General features: G+C 42.7%; 1 protein-coding gene across 1 annotated transcript in view; it reads right to left on the bottom strand.

Annotated features, from left to right (window-relative positions):
- AFG1L (AFG1 like ATPase) overlaps positions 1 to 13,738 on the bottom strand; it is a 481,876-nt gene that overhangs the window by 23,131 nt on the left and 445,007 nt on the right. The window lies entirely within an intron of this gene.

The following is a 13,738-nucleotide window of genomic DNA, read 5'->3' as shown; positions in this document are numbered from 1 at the left end:
GGCTCCAAATCACTTTCCAGGCAATCAGTGAGTAAATGCTACATCTGTAGTGTATGGTTGGGAGAAAGGAATTGGTAGTAGTCAGCTTTAGTAGTGCTGAGTTTTGGTGTTGTGTATTAGGCCCGGACAGTTGCATGGAGAAGCAGTTTACCTGTGTGCTGTAAGCAAGGAATGTGACTTCAGGGAGCCAAGCAACCTATTCAAACCAGCCCACGATTTTGGCATATATTTATTTGGGTCCATCATTTGGAAAGAGCCAGGTATTTATTTCTATTAGAAATTCTCCATAATTGTTGATATTCTATATCCTCTCTGGGAGTGTTTTCTGGATGTCTGTAATGAAAAGGAATTTCAACTTAGGCATGTGTTTGGTAAGGAGTGATCATCAGGCTTAGTGCCATGTTTGATCTAAGGTTTCTCATGGACTGTGTTATTACTGTGGACAGTTTGGTCCTGTCCCTTGGATTGCCCTGTGTACAATGCAAAGGACTTCAAAGGATATTAATCTTGTGCTTTGAGAGCGCAGGTAATGTGATCTTGTCTACCTAAATTGAATACTTGTCTGGCTACTCTGTTCTGGATTATTTGTAGCCTCACAATTAATTTTTGAGGGTCTGCTGAAGAGTCCTTCAGTGTAGTCCAGATGAGTTGCCAGTAAGGCCACAGAGGCATGTATTGTGTGGCAATTAGGGGAAGATACATCAAAGTGTTCTCAGAATGAGTCTCTTGTCACTTTGCTGATTTCAGTTTCAAGCAGAATCCACAGTAAGTATTTCTGTTTTACAAGAGCTAGTTTTGAGATGGTTCTTTTATGTTCATTGTTTGACAACTACTAGACATTTGCAGAATTCAGCGGTCTTAACCTCAGAGTAGTTTCAGTTTTAAGATAATCAGCATATCATCAGCACAGGTGTGACCGTGAGAGGGAAAGATTTCTCAAGGTCAAGAAGAGCCGCAGATAGGTATTAAAAAGTAAGGGAGAAATTGCTGATCTTTTTGGGATACCTACTTGCACAGAGTAGGATCGGAACTAAACTAGTGGTAGTTAAATGTTTCCTTGAGCTAGGATTTTATCCATTTCAATAAAGTGTTCTGGGCACGTCTTTGGGCTGATATTTGGTGGTCAACTGTATCATATGCTGACAATAGGTCAAGTAGCATTGGAAACACAATTTAATTGCTCTTAATCCAATCATATTTGTCACTCCCAACAGTTAGGACAATCGTCTAGTTTACAACAATGTATTACAAGCACATATATCAACATTATACAACACATGCATAAAGTGTTTAGCATTAAACATAGATTAATGGTCCAACGTTCCTCTCCTTGTTCAGAAAACCATGCGGTAATCACTAATAACTAAACCCAAAAATCCACATATAAGAGATGGTTGTCTAATTGTCACAGTCCTGAATCATACTTATTTGCATCCCTATTGTGGGGGAAGAAAACAGGGCTGTGATAACAAAAATCCTTGAAAGGCAAATTAAATTTTCCTTGCAACCTCTCAATATATCGAAAGTCTGTTTAGCATTAAACATTTATTAATGTTCCAACCTTCCTCTCCTTGTTCAGAAAACATGTGGTAATCACTAATAACTAAACCAAAAATCCACATATAAGAGATGGTTGTCTAATTTGTCACAGTCCTGAATCGTACTTATTTGCATCCCTAACTAGTTAGGTGACCCCCAGCAAGGAAAATTTAATTTGCCTTTCAAGGATTTTTGGTATCACAGCCCTGTTCTCTCCTCCTAAAATAGGGATGAAAATAAGTATGATTCAGGCCTGTGACAAATTAGACAAACATCTCTTATATGTGGATTTTTGGTTTATTTATTAGTGATTACCACATGGTTTTCAGAACAAGGAGAGGAACGTTGGACCATTAATCTATGTTTAATGCTAAGCAGACTTTCGATATATTGAGAGGTTGCAAGGAGAATCTATGTTTAATGCTAAACACTCTATGTATGTGTTGTATAATGTTGATATATGTGTTTGTAATACATTGTTGTAAACTATACGATTGTCCTAACTGTTGGGAGTGACAAACATGATTGGATTAAGAGCAATTAAATTGCGTTGCCAATGATAGATTCATTGTCTCATTGTATGTGAATTATATAGGTAGATTTTTTCCTACTAATTGACCAACTGTTTCGGTAATGGTTTGGCTTTACCCAGGTCTAGTAGGGTGAATTGGGTAGACCCCTTTGTATTTCCAGTAATAGGTCAAGTAGCAGCAGAATAGCCACTCTGCTGGTGTCCACTGATTTCTTGAGGTGATCCCAGATGGACATTAGGGCTGATTCTGTTATTCTTCCAGGCTGGAAGTCATTTTGTATATCTGACGGGAGACTGTATTGTTCAATGAAGGATGACCTCTGGGAGTACACAGCGTTTTCAATTAGTTTACATAAGAAGAGTCCATTTGTGACGGTTCTGTAGCCTGATGTGTCAGCCTGATCACTAACAGTGTTTTCAATTTGAATGGAAAAACAGCCATTAATAGGGAGGAGTTGATTTCTCTCACTGGGATGGCAGCAGCGGATTCTAGTAAAATGCTTCTGGAGATATATGGAGGGCCTGGATCTGTTGGGCCTTTTTTTTTTTTAGGTCAACCGATTCAATTTCAGGTAGTGTGTTGAAGGAGTTCCTTTTTATTTGGGGATTCGCGCTTCCAATTCTGGTTGGGAGTGTGTTGATTCATATTCGCTACTCACCTTTGAATGCAAGCAGGATTCCCAGTTGGCAGCTTTTTCTATATGTGCCACTAAGGTGTCTTAAAGTTCCTGAATGATTTATGCTTGTTTGAGCACTTGCAGGGTTACGAAATTCATTGACTATTTTGTGAAGAGCTCTTTGGTGGGGCATGCAGCTTCAGTGATGCATGGAAGCAGTGGCATATTTTCCCCTTTTTGATGGAAGTTCTGTAGATTCTGCTGTATCTTTAAAGTCATGTTTGTCATTAGGAAATGTATGATTTCCTCTGTATTCTTTCAAGGCATATGGTTTGCCTCTTTCAAAGTTGCACTTCAAAGTTGGAATTCCATTGGCTTCCTTTGCCAACTCACACAATCTTCAAAACCAGCTGCATCATTTACAAAGCCATCACAACCAGTATCCCTGCTTATCTTGCAGACAAGATAACCATCTTTGGTGGCTTTTTACACATCCACAGCCAGCACACTATCAGACTGCACACTAAGAAGTGTAAATAAGAAAACACAACAGGCCTTTTCCATCTACGCATCCACTATCTGGAACAACTTAAATCCATTAGGACCGACCCAATGCTGATCCAGTTAAGGAAAGAGTTGAAGACTCACCGCTTTAAAGAACACTCTATCGCAATGCATTAAAAGTCCACAACTTGGCTTCCTCGCCCTATTATTCACAGATTTTAAGCTTGCATTTGACCATGAACAATGCTCCACTGCCTTTTGGCTAGGTTTGTACCATAGAAATACCATATACGTACATACAAAGTTGAACCATCCAGTCTTACTCTTGTGGGCTTGTAGACCTCTTGTTGAAAGTCACAGTTTGTGACTGTTGGAATTGTTCTACTAACAGTTCCTTCCCAGAAAGTAGGAAACAGGTTTATTTATTTTATTGAGTCTAGATTAATGTCGACTAGTAGTTCAGAAGATGTGGTTTCTGTTTTTTGGTGTGGTGATATTCCATTAAATGGCATGTATGACAACTACTTGTAGTTTTGATCAGGGGAAGTTGCAATATCAGATTTGTTGTGACCTACTGATGCATGTTCAAGGTGTTCTTGCTCTAGGATATAGGGCAGCTGTCGTGGTTTGCCATGAAAGCTATTAATTTTCATAGAGTACTCCTTGGAGAATTTTGAAATCTGTCTTTTCTAAACTCCCTTGGTCAATGTTACCGCTTGTCTGGGTATTTGAAAGGTATTTTAGAATGTAGGAAAATTGCTCAATTTACTTTTTTTCTTTGCTGGGTCTGCAGTGATTAATAGATTTATAAACTGATCCAGGTATTGCTCAGTTTCCACCTCAAAGCTGGTTTGCCAGCAGAGGTGGCTAACTAGGTGTAGTGGTATCTTTGTCATGTTGTTCCAGTAGAGACATTTAACGGGGTTTGGAGACTGAGAAGGCTTAAGGGGAAACATGAGTCCAACCTTTGATAAAATACATAACAGGTGATTCAACTATTGAGGCTTGATCGAGTGCGCGCAAGAAAGGCCTGTCAGAAAACCCTTGACTATGCCCAATGGGGTGGGCCTGGCCAGGACAGCAAACATGGGCGCATAGTAGCGAGGCTGAAGCATCGAGGCCTCAGAATCACACATCATACTGCATTAAGTGGCTACATCTATGGTCATGGAGAGAGCAGGAATTGCCAGAGGGGCCCCCATATGCCAGACAGTGGTTTCTGTTCAACCTATGGGTAGCAGAAGGCTAGACTCACTGGCTGCCTGTAATGCAGTGACCAAAAGCCCAGGACTTGTAGGAGCAACAGAATCCTGCACAACAGGATCTTCAGTCGAGTTAGAAGGACCAAAACAATGGAAAGGGAGGAAGGAGCTGAAGCCTGCATGTAGATAATAGGACAAATAAGTTGGTCTCTTGGCCCTAAATTTCTTGCATATATTTGTCTGCTCTGCTCCCCTCCCTTAGCGTGGGTTCACATGAATGGAGTCTTGTCGTCGCCTTTCCCAATCGAAAGAAAGGCGAGGCAGGGATGCCTTCTCTCTCCACTCGTATTCACTCTAGCGATGGAACCACTGGTAACGTGGATGAGGAGAGATGCTCAAATATGGGATATGGACTGGGGAGATGGTATTGAAGACCATATATATCCCTCTATGCAGATGAAGTTCTTTTATACCTACACCGTCCAGTTGCCAGTTCCCACAATCATACAGATCTTTAATATATATATATATATATATACACATATATACATATATATGAGATGCCTCTGGCCGTAGGGTTTATTGGTATAAATTTGTTATGGTCCCATTGACTGCACCAGAGAAGTAGGATATATCTCCCATCCCACCACTAAAGGTCTCTTGTGGGCCCTATAAATACTTACGTTTTCCAATCTCATTACATCTAGAAAAGTAACATGATTAGAACATAGTGGCAAAGTTGCATAAATTTAATCAATTGGCGGCTGGTGGCAAACGTCCGATATCAATTATGAACAGGGTGGCTCCGTATAAAATTATATCACATCCTCAATTACATATTATCCTGCAAAATTACCCGCGATCCATCTCCCCTTCCTTCTTTACAAATATTCAAACTAGTGTTATTCCTTACTCATGGAATAGGGGCACCCCAAGGATTGTAGTTGGTAAAATCACTGAACAATAATGGACTATTAGATAACAGTCATTGCCTTCCTTGTCACTCTAAAACCGAACCCAGTAAAATCTCCTGAGTGCCACATGGGTAATCACGGCGAGGCGCTTGGGCATCACAGAGAGGGGTAGGTTGCAGCGAGGAGCGGAACTGATAGCCTTCTTTGAGCAGATGTTAGCTCAACTCCGTGACGACTGGTATCTAATAGTCCATTACTGCTGAGTGATTTTGTGACATTATTACGTAGATTAGGTTTACTGGTCCTGATGAATTGCCCCAATCCATAGGGACAAAAGAGGCAAGAAACACGTGGACTATCATTTCTGCACTATCCTGAAGCCACTTCTGATCACTGCACAAATCAGCGGCCCCGTTTTGATGTATTTGGCCATTCCAAGGGAGCACCCCCTTTTCACATCTAGTTTTAGGGCATCTCTTAGTTATTTTTAGTCACTCTAAGTTACCAATCTACATCTCGAGCACCTGTTCCATCCACTTCATTCTCGGTAAATTAAAAGATCTCTGACAAAGTACCTCCTTAGAGGGACCCATTGGGCATTACAGCGCCGGCCCAACGAGGAACTAGGCAGAGGATGAAGCATGAAACCCAAATGGGTGTGCGAGTGCTCTTGCTCATAAGCGCCAGTATCTCATTTTGGCCCTGGAGCGCTCCCTATTACCAACCACTCCTTTCTCTCTCCTGTTTTGCTACCTTTTTGTTCTCACCTTTTAGAAAGTGCAAACTCTTTCGATTACAAAATACGAAGTAGGAGAGTGTATGCTGGACCTTAAAGCATTCCCAGTCCCTCCTGTGTGAGAGACAGCTTCAGGAATGCAAGCTCACCACCCAGCTATCTTATTAAAATGTGAATAATCGATTATGAGGAACGGTAAACTTTGCGACACACAGGGAGAGTTTTCAATAAACAAACTATATTACTGCAGTTTTGGAGAACAATGAGCCAACTATTTTAAAATGCAATATACTATGATCGTTTCACCATTATCAAACACTTTTCACTTGCTGCAGCTGACCTTAAATGTTAGTGTAACTTCCATGTAGTGTAAGGTTTTTAACTGTTAGGTTAACGTCCGTGCTGTGCAAGGTCAGTTTTACTTACGTGAAGTGAAAGTGACCAGAGAGCCGGCAGGACGCAAGGCTGCTTAGCTCTGAACTAATGAACAGAACGTAATTACTGCACAGAGCTAGTGAATTATGGATCCTTGTCATAGCTCGTGGGTTAAGAATAAGCCTCCTGTTGTGATGGGAATGCTTCCTGCATGGCATGTACAAGTACAGCGGCACCAAGTGCCCGACTGCAAGTATAGCAGGTATCCTGACTTCTTTCCTTCCTTTACTCACAGTTATTTAGAATGTGCACAGGTCCCTGACAATAGCAGGCCCATGACCAGTCCTGTGACCTGAAGAGGTGTACCAAGCGTATCTTCAAAGTGGGCATATGGCTACTGTCCCTGTTTTGGGTTTAGCATATAAGGCAGTGGTGGCGGCATACTGTGTTTTGTAATCTCATATAGCTGATCAGGCATGTTATTTGTCGGTGAGATAGTTTCCTACTGGCCCCTTTTATGTGAAGTTCCACTTATTTATGAAAATACCGAACCTTGATCTGACATCCTGTGTGTATACTGATCGAGTGAGTGAGTGAGTGAGTGAGTGAGTGTGTGTGTGTGTGTGTGTGTAGGTGCCTAAGAACTGAAGCCAGAGGGATCCATTTTGGATGCTCCTGGTTTACCATGCCAAAAGATGGAGGTTGAGGACAGCATCAGCAGACAGTGGAAGTGTACTGCCTTTATTCATGTGGCTGCAGAGTGGACATCCAGACACTGAAGTGAGGAGGCTGGAGACAGGGCTACCTTTAGAAATTCAATGAAGACTTTGTTAGCAAGGGCCTGCTGATAAGTTCTTCCAGTGCTGCCATTTAGAAGATGGTGGGGAACAATAGTAGGACAGTAGTTTCTCTTGTTCAGTGTGAGTAAGTTCCTAGGTTAGGCTTGTCATTTTGAGTATCCATTTGCTCCTCTAAAGGTGCTGATAATAGCCAGGAACAGAAACCTCAAACTTTATTGTGCCCATATCGTGGATGCTTCAGTCTAGAGACAGCTCTAGTGCTTCCTGATCTGCTTTGTGAAGCATCAGTTTACACAAAGGCTGCCTTTTGGAGAAAACACTTGAAAGAGTGCCATCCCAAACCGGTTCTGAAAGTTGAGACAGTGAATCTATATCCAGGCTAGAAAATCTACATAAAGGTGGGACTAAAACTACCTCACTTGGTCCCAGTTCCAAGTTCTTTGTAACCAAGGAAGGAAGTGCACCGTGGAGTTCTCAACAAACTGGTATGTGGCTATGGTTGGCGTCTGCTTGACAGCCAGTCTCTCAGAGATGAAAGGACATCATCTGTACTTTGCACTTTCTGATACTGGACCTGATAACGTGTCTAGAAGCCTGTCTGCCTGCTGATAAAGGGAAGGAGCCTCCGTGGCCCTGCAGGAGGAGAGGCCCAGCATGTTTCTACTGAGGAGTACCAGAGAAAGCAGCCAGGAACAATGTGTGCTGCAGAGGGTCTCCTGTTCTCTCCACAGTTCCTGATGAGAACTGCAAAGGTCTATGTACTTCCACACATTGACCCAATGTGCCCTGCATCTACCTTGATGTGTGTATTCGCCCAGGTTGAGCTGCATCTTCTATGCCATATATATAGGCCCAGGTCTGTCTTGCAGAGTATACTGGACCAGGACGTGGCTGCATCTACCTTGCAGTGTGTTTCAGCCCAGAACAGGGCTGCTTATGTCAATGAGTTGGACAAGGTTGGGCAGCAAATGCCTGACTATGTGCTACCAGCATAATACCAGGACGGACATCCTTGTCAGCCCATAACTGAGCAACGACTGCCTGGAGTGCCAGCAGAATGGTGCCTTGGCCTGCTAAACCACACAAGACCATCCAGGGTGGCCATACCTGGAGAAGATTTGAGCAGTGTGCAAGTCCCTTAATGGCGGCTGCTGAAGTTGTAAGCTGTCACCATGGGTTTACACCTGCGGTGAGGACTCAGTTTGTGCTGATGAAAGCATTAAAGACTAATTTCCTATCTACTTGGACTTTGGAGGTAAGAACCTCAATAAACAGTGACTGAGTGTGTAATTGACTTGTGGGGAAATTTAATAAGCAACTGAGACTTCTTCATGCTTCTACCATAGATTTACAGAGGAACATATCAGTTTGAAACTGGCTTTCTAGTTGGCAGTGGTATGCATCTCGTCAAGCAGAAACCACAAACCTAGTCAGGGTAAATCACAAACACACCCTAAATTAACCTGTGCTCACCCTCTGGTAGCTTAAAACAGAGCAGTGCGGCTTAACTTAAGAGGCAATGTGTAAAGTATTTGTACAAAACGTTAAACAGTAAAACTGTGAAAACACCACACAAAAAGATACCACGCCTGATTAGAAAACAAAAACTTAATTTAATAAATAAAAAAAGACCAAAACAACAAAAATTCAATAAGTAGAACTTGAGATACACATTTTTGAAAAATAAACTGTAGAAAAGCGCTTAGAACCAAAAAGCACTAACCGGACCGAGAAAGTCAAAAGTTAAGGCTGACAGCGATGGAGTACAAGTCAGCTACATTGACCCAGTGAGGCCTGCTGAACAAAAGTACCTTAATCCTTGGTGCGTCGACACTGAATATGCGGGAAGCAAGCTGAGACGATGTGTTGTGATCGATCCCCGCAGTAGAGGCAATGCGTTGCTCTTTCCCACGCAATGGCGAAGATTCATCTGGTTTCTCCATGCAACAGCAACAATGAGTCAGGTCCAAGATGCAGCGCTTCCAAAGGGGATGCACCAAGGTCGATCCGCACTAGAGAGGAGATGTGTCATCTCTGATCCAAGCAATAGAGCTGACGTGCCACTTCTGATCCATGCAACAAGGGCAATGCGCTGGCTCTAATGTGTGCAGTGGTGGTGATGTGTGCCTTCAGCCTCAGCAAACATCTTAAGCCCACTTCCACCTGGCAGGGCAGACTCACAGATGGCAGAGTCCAGGTGTAGATGTAGATGGGTGGGAAGTCTTTTATGTCCCTGAGACTTCAGAAAACAGAAGACCAGTCAGCTGGTCTTTGGAGTCACTCTGAGTTTAAGTGATGTGGGTCCAGTCCTTCTCACCCAAGCAAGGAGGGTAGCAGGTCAGCAGAACAAGAAGCAAGTCCAACAGAGTGACAGTCCATCAGCAGCACAGCAGTCCTTCTTACTGGTAGAGTATCCAAAGGTCCAGAAGTGTACTGAAGTGGTAGAGTCTGGGGTTAAATTCTTATACCCAATGGTGCTTTGGAAGTGGGGGAGACTTCAAAGAAGTCTTTGAAGTGCACAGAGGCCCTCCCTTCCTGCCCTGGCTCCAGGCACACGAGTGGGGTATGCAATCCATTGTGTAGGGACAGGACACTGCCTATTCAGGTGTAAGTGTGAGGCTGTGGCCAGCTCCTCCCTCTCATCCCATAATTATGGCCCATCAAGCCAAGAGTGGGAAAATGCCAACTTTCTAAAAGGGGAATTTTCAGAATTGTAACAATAAATTTGACTTTACCATTAAAGAGGATTTATCAATACAATCCCATAGATACTAAACGTGACACATCTACCCCATCCCAATGAGAAATTACAGCTTTTTAAATATAATAAGGAATCCCCAATGTTATCCTACGAGAGGGGTAGGCCCCACAGTAGTGAAAAATGAATTTGGGAGTTTTTAACTACCAGGACATGTAAAACATAAAAGTACATGTTCTACCTTTTAATTAAATAGCACCCTGCCCTATGGGCTCCCTAAGGCCTACTTAGGGTGACATATGTAATAAAAGGGGAGCTTCATGCTTGGCAAGGGGTTTCAAATGCCAAGTCGACATGGCAGTGTAAACTGCACATAGGCTTTGCGGTGGCAGTACTGAGGCATGTTTTAAGGGTCCACATAAGTGGGTCGCACAATCACTGCTGCAGGCCCAATTGTAGCATTTAATTTACTGGCCCTGGGCACCTGTAGCACCCTTCACTGTGGACTTATAAGTGAATTAAATATGCCAATTCTGAATATGCTAATCAAACCATGTTTTAGTGACAGAGCACAAGCTCTGTAGCACTGGTTAGCAGTGGTAAAGTGCACGGAGTCCTAAATCACACAAAAATGAATACAGCAAAAAGTGGAGGGAAAAGGCAAAAAGTCTGGGGGTGACCCTTCAAAAAGTGCAATTTCCAACAATATCCAACTATGGTCACTCAGGTGAGAAACAGAAGAGGAAACGGGGAAAGTAAAGGGTGGTAATTGGTGTCACACCAACAAAAGACTCATGATCACAATTACCAATTCGCTTGCTGGGTTTAATTCGGAAACCTTGAGCACTACTGTGTAATCAAAAAGTACTTTCTTTTTCCAAGAGACAAACACTAGGCTGGACATTAAAGTTACTGTGTCTGTTAGTTGATTACTGAGTTTGTTCCTCATCCCAAACTACCTATCTGAGAAGCCTGAGAGCAGTGGCTCTCGCTACCCTGAGAGTCAAGAGTAAAAACTGTGGTACTGGACTAGTTTGCAGAACCAAAGTAGGCCAGGCCCGAAATACCAGTGACAAAGGACCTCTACTGCCACAGTTGGGCCCCAGTAGCCTCAGTCTGCATCGAACAGGGTTTGAAACACTCCTCATCACATCTTTTGGTACAGATTACATATGCCCGATGATGCAGGGATCAATGATTTGTAACCTGAACCCACCATGTGCATTTCTGTAAGAGTTTACTTAGCACATCAAGAAGTTTACGAAGGGCTTGACTTACTAGCCCATGCCTTTTGTGGGAATCTAGAAGGCCATGGCAAGAACAGTAAACATGTTAATGACTGTATCGTCTTTTGCTCATGTTTAAGTTGTCCTCGTTTTCGCAATCAGCAAAATGACAACATCTTATCAGTGCCTATGGAGTAGCTGTGAGTTTTTGCTGTCTTTACAGCAAATGTAATTCTTTTCCACAGATCTAACTCTGAAACAAAAGCTGTGAGACAGTTCGTAGACGGCTGAATTTTAATGAAGTCTTTTACATTATAATTCTCTCTCCTCGCGTTTGACAATCATCTGGAAAGGTTACTAAATGGAGTAATCAGTTACTCTAATTTTATACCGTGGTAAGAGTCTTTGAGGGAATAATTTGGACTTTGACTCTTAGATTAAGCAACCAGAAAACTGCTCATTTGACACTGCTAGAACAGATTGCAGTAACTGTAGTAACCCTTTCAGCATGCAGTCAAGTTTCATGTAGGGGAATGGGCTGGTATGAAATGGTTTTAAAAAAAAAGTAATATGCCAGAATACTAACAGGAACCGATTAAGGTCCTGTTTTATCAGTAAACTGTGAAATCACCCATACTAGTACAAGTGTGTATGTGTGTGTGTGTGTGGGGGGGTGGGGTGCCCCTGTGGCCAGAAAAAATGATGTGGCCAGCACAGCCATCATTCATCTGGCTCTGGGCAAACCTTGAGGCCACTCACGACTTCTGTAACAGCACTGAACTGCAACTCAGTGCTCTCTACATCTAGCTCTTAATCTCTGAACATCTCAAGGGAGTAATTAGTCCAAGGACTGATACGGAGAGAGGGAAAGGATACAACTAAATTCTTTGTCAGGGCATTTTAGAATAATGGTTTTTTCTCTGGTTACAGAGTGCAGCCTATTATTTTGTATGAAATTGAAAGCAGACAGAGAAGACAGAGTTTATGGCTTTGAAAAGATCAACTTGGGCATGGCAAATCACTGCAGAGAAGTGCAGGTTGGCAGCAAAGCCTTTGTCTTGGGACTTGATGCACAACTGCCAACCCTACTGATTTAGGAGGCAGACTACTACGTGTTCTGTAAGATGACAACCAACAGACTCCTTGGAGTCATTCTGGTGGCTAGGTATGGAACCTGTTTAGAGCTTAAAACCAGCTGCTTAGGCAGTAAGAGCATTGCTAACAAGTCTCTGATAGATGCATAGCACTACTGTTCAAAAATGGCCCTCTCTGAAGAGTCACCTCACATGTTGTGCCTTCCTCCTCTTTTTCTGACTTCATTTTTCCTGGCTTTAGGACTTTGTGCACTTTACCACTGCTAACCAGTGCTTAAGTGCTTGTACTCTCTTCCATAAAACATGGAAACATTGGCTCCTACCCAATTGGCATATATAATTTACTTATAAGTCCATGGAAAAGTGCTCTACATGTGCCCTGGGCCTGTAAATGAAATGCTACTAGTGGGACTGTGGCACTGTTTTTGGCACCCACTTACACAGCCCCATAACCATGTCTCAGGCCTGCCATTGCAGAGCCTGCCTTTGCAGCTTACACTGCCACTTCTTGCCAGGCCTAAACCTTACCTTTTATACATATGTCACCCGTAAGGTAGGCCCTTTGTGACCACGGGGCAGGGTGCAATGTACTTAAAAGGCAGGACATGTACTAAGTTTTACATGCCCTGGTAATGAAAAGCTCCCAAATGTGTTTTACACTACTGCAAGGCCTATCTCTCCCATAGGACAAAACTGAGATTACCTTATTACATTTTATGAGTGTAATTCCCAATCTGGAAGAGATAAGTTGGTCAAGGTTGGTGTCTGTGAACTCACAATTTAAAGTCACAACTTATGGTGAAGTTGGAGTTTAAAGTGCAGTTTAGCAAATGGTACTTTTAAAAAGTTGGCATTTACTTGCTTTCCAAAATACTTGCTGGTGGTGTGAACCACTGACTAGCTTCTGGACACACTGTTACTGCAACCCCGTGGATTTACTCAACATTAACTGATTCCCCGAAGTTCAAAGAACTCACTCAATAGAAATGATTTGCCTTCTTCCTATATTCAATGGTGTGAGTCTTTTCCACAATTAACTTGCAATAAGATGATCCACAATTCTTCTGTGTGCGCTTGTGTTGATATCGCATAGTTCAATATGATTGATCTACATCATAACATAACCATTTACTAGACCCAGTGCTTATTTTTTGCTTGTTGTTTCGGGTGCAGGGCACCAGCACTTATTTTTCTGCCTCAAGCATTTACTGCGGGCAAAAGACACACAGGCAAAAGATGGAGGAAGAGAAAAACATAAAAGCGTCACAATGGGAGAAAGCAGGAAGCTGCAAGAGTGAGCTGAAGGGGCAGGGAGTGGCTGTAAATGGATTGAAGAGGCCTGGGATGGCTTCAGGATTATGTTGACTCAGTATTTCGTGTTCGCAAATGTAATTGCAGCAGCCGCGTGTTTAAGAGGAGGGCTTTGGGCCCCAGCATCTTTTTATATGCAAATTAAGCACTGACTAGACCCTGTGCATTTTGGGCCAATGGACCCTTCATC

Source organism: Pleurodeles waltl, chromosome 5 (assembly GCF_031143425.1).
Source record: "Pleurodeles waltl isolate 20211129_DDA chromosome 5, aPleWal1.hap1.20221129, whole genome shotgun sequence".
In the NCBI taxonomy this organism is placed as follows: Eukaryota; Metazoa; Chordata; class Amphibia; order Caudata; family Salamandridae; genus Pleurodeles; species Pleurodeles waltl.
The sequence above is the reverse complement of the archived record's forward strand: the minus strand, read 5'-3'. Positions and strand labels throughout refer to the sequence as shown.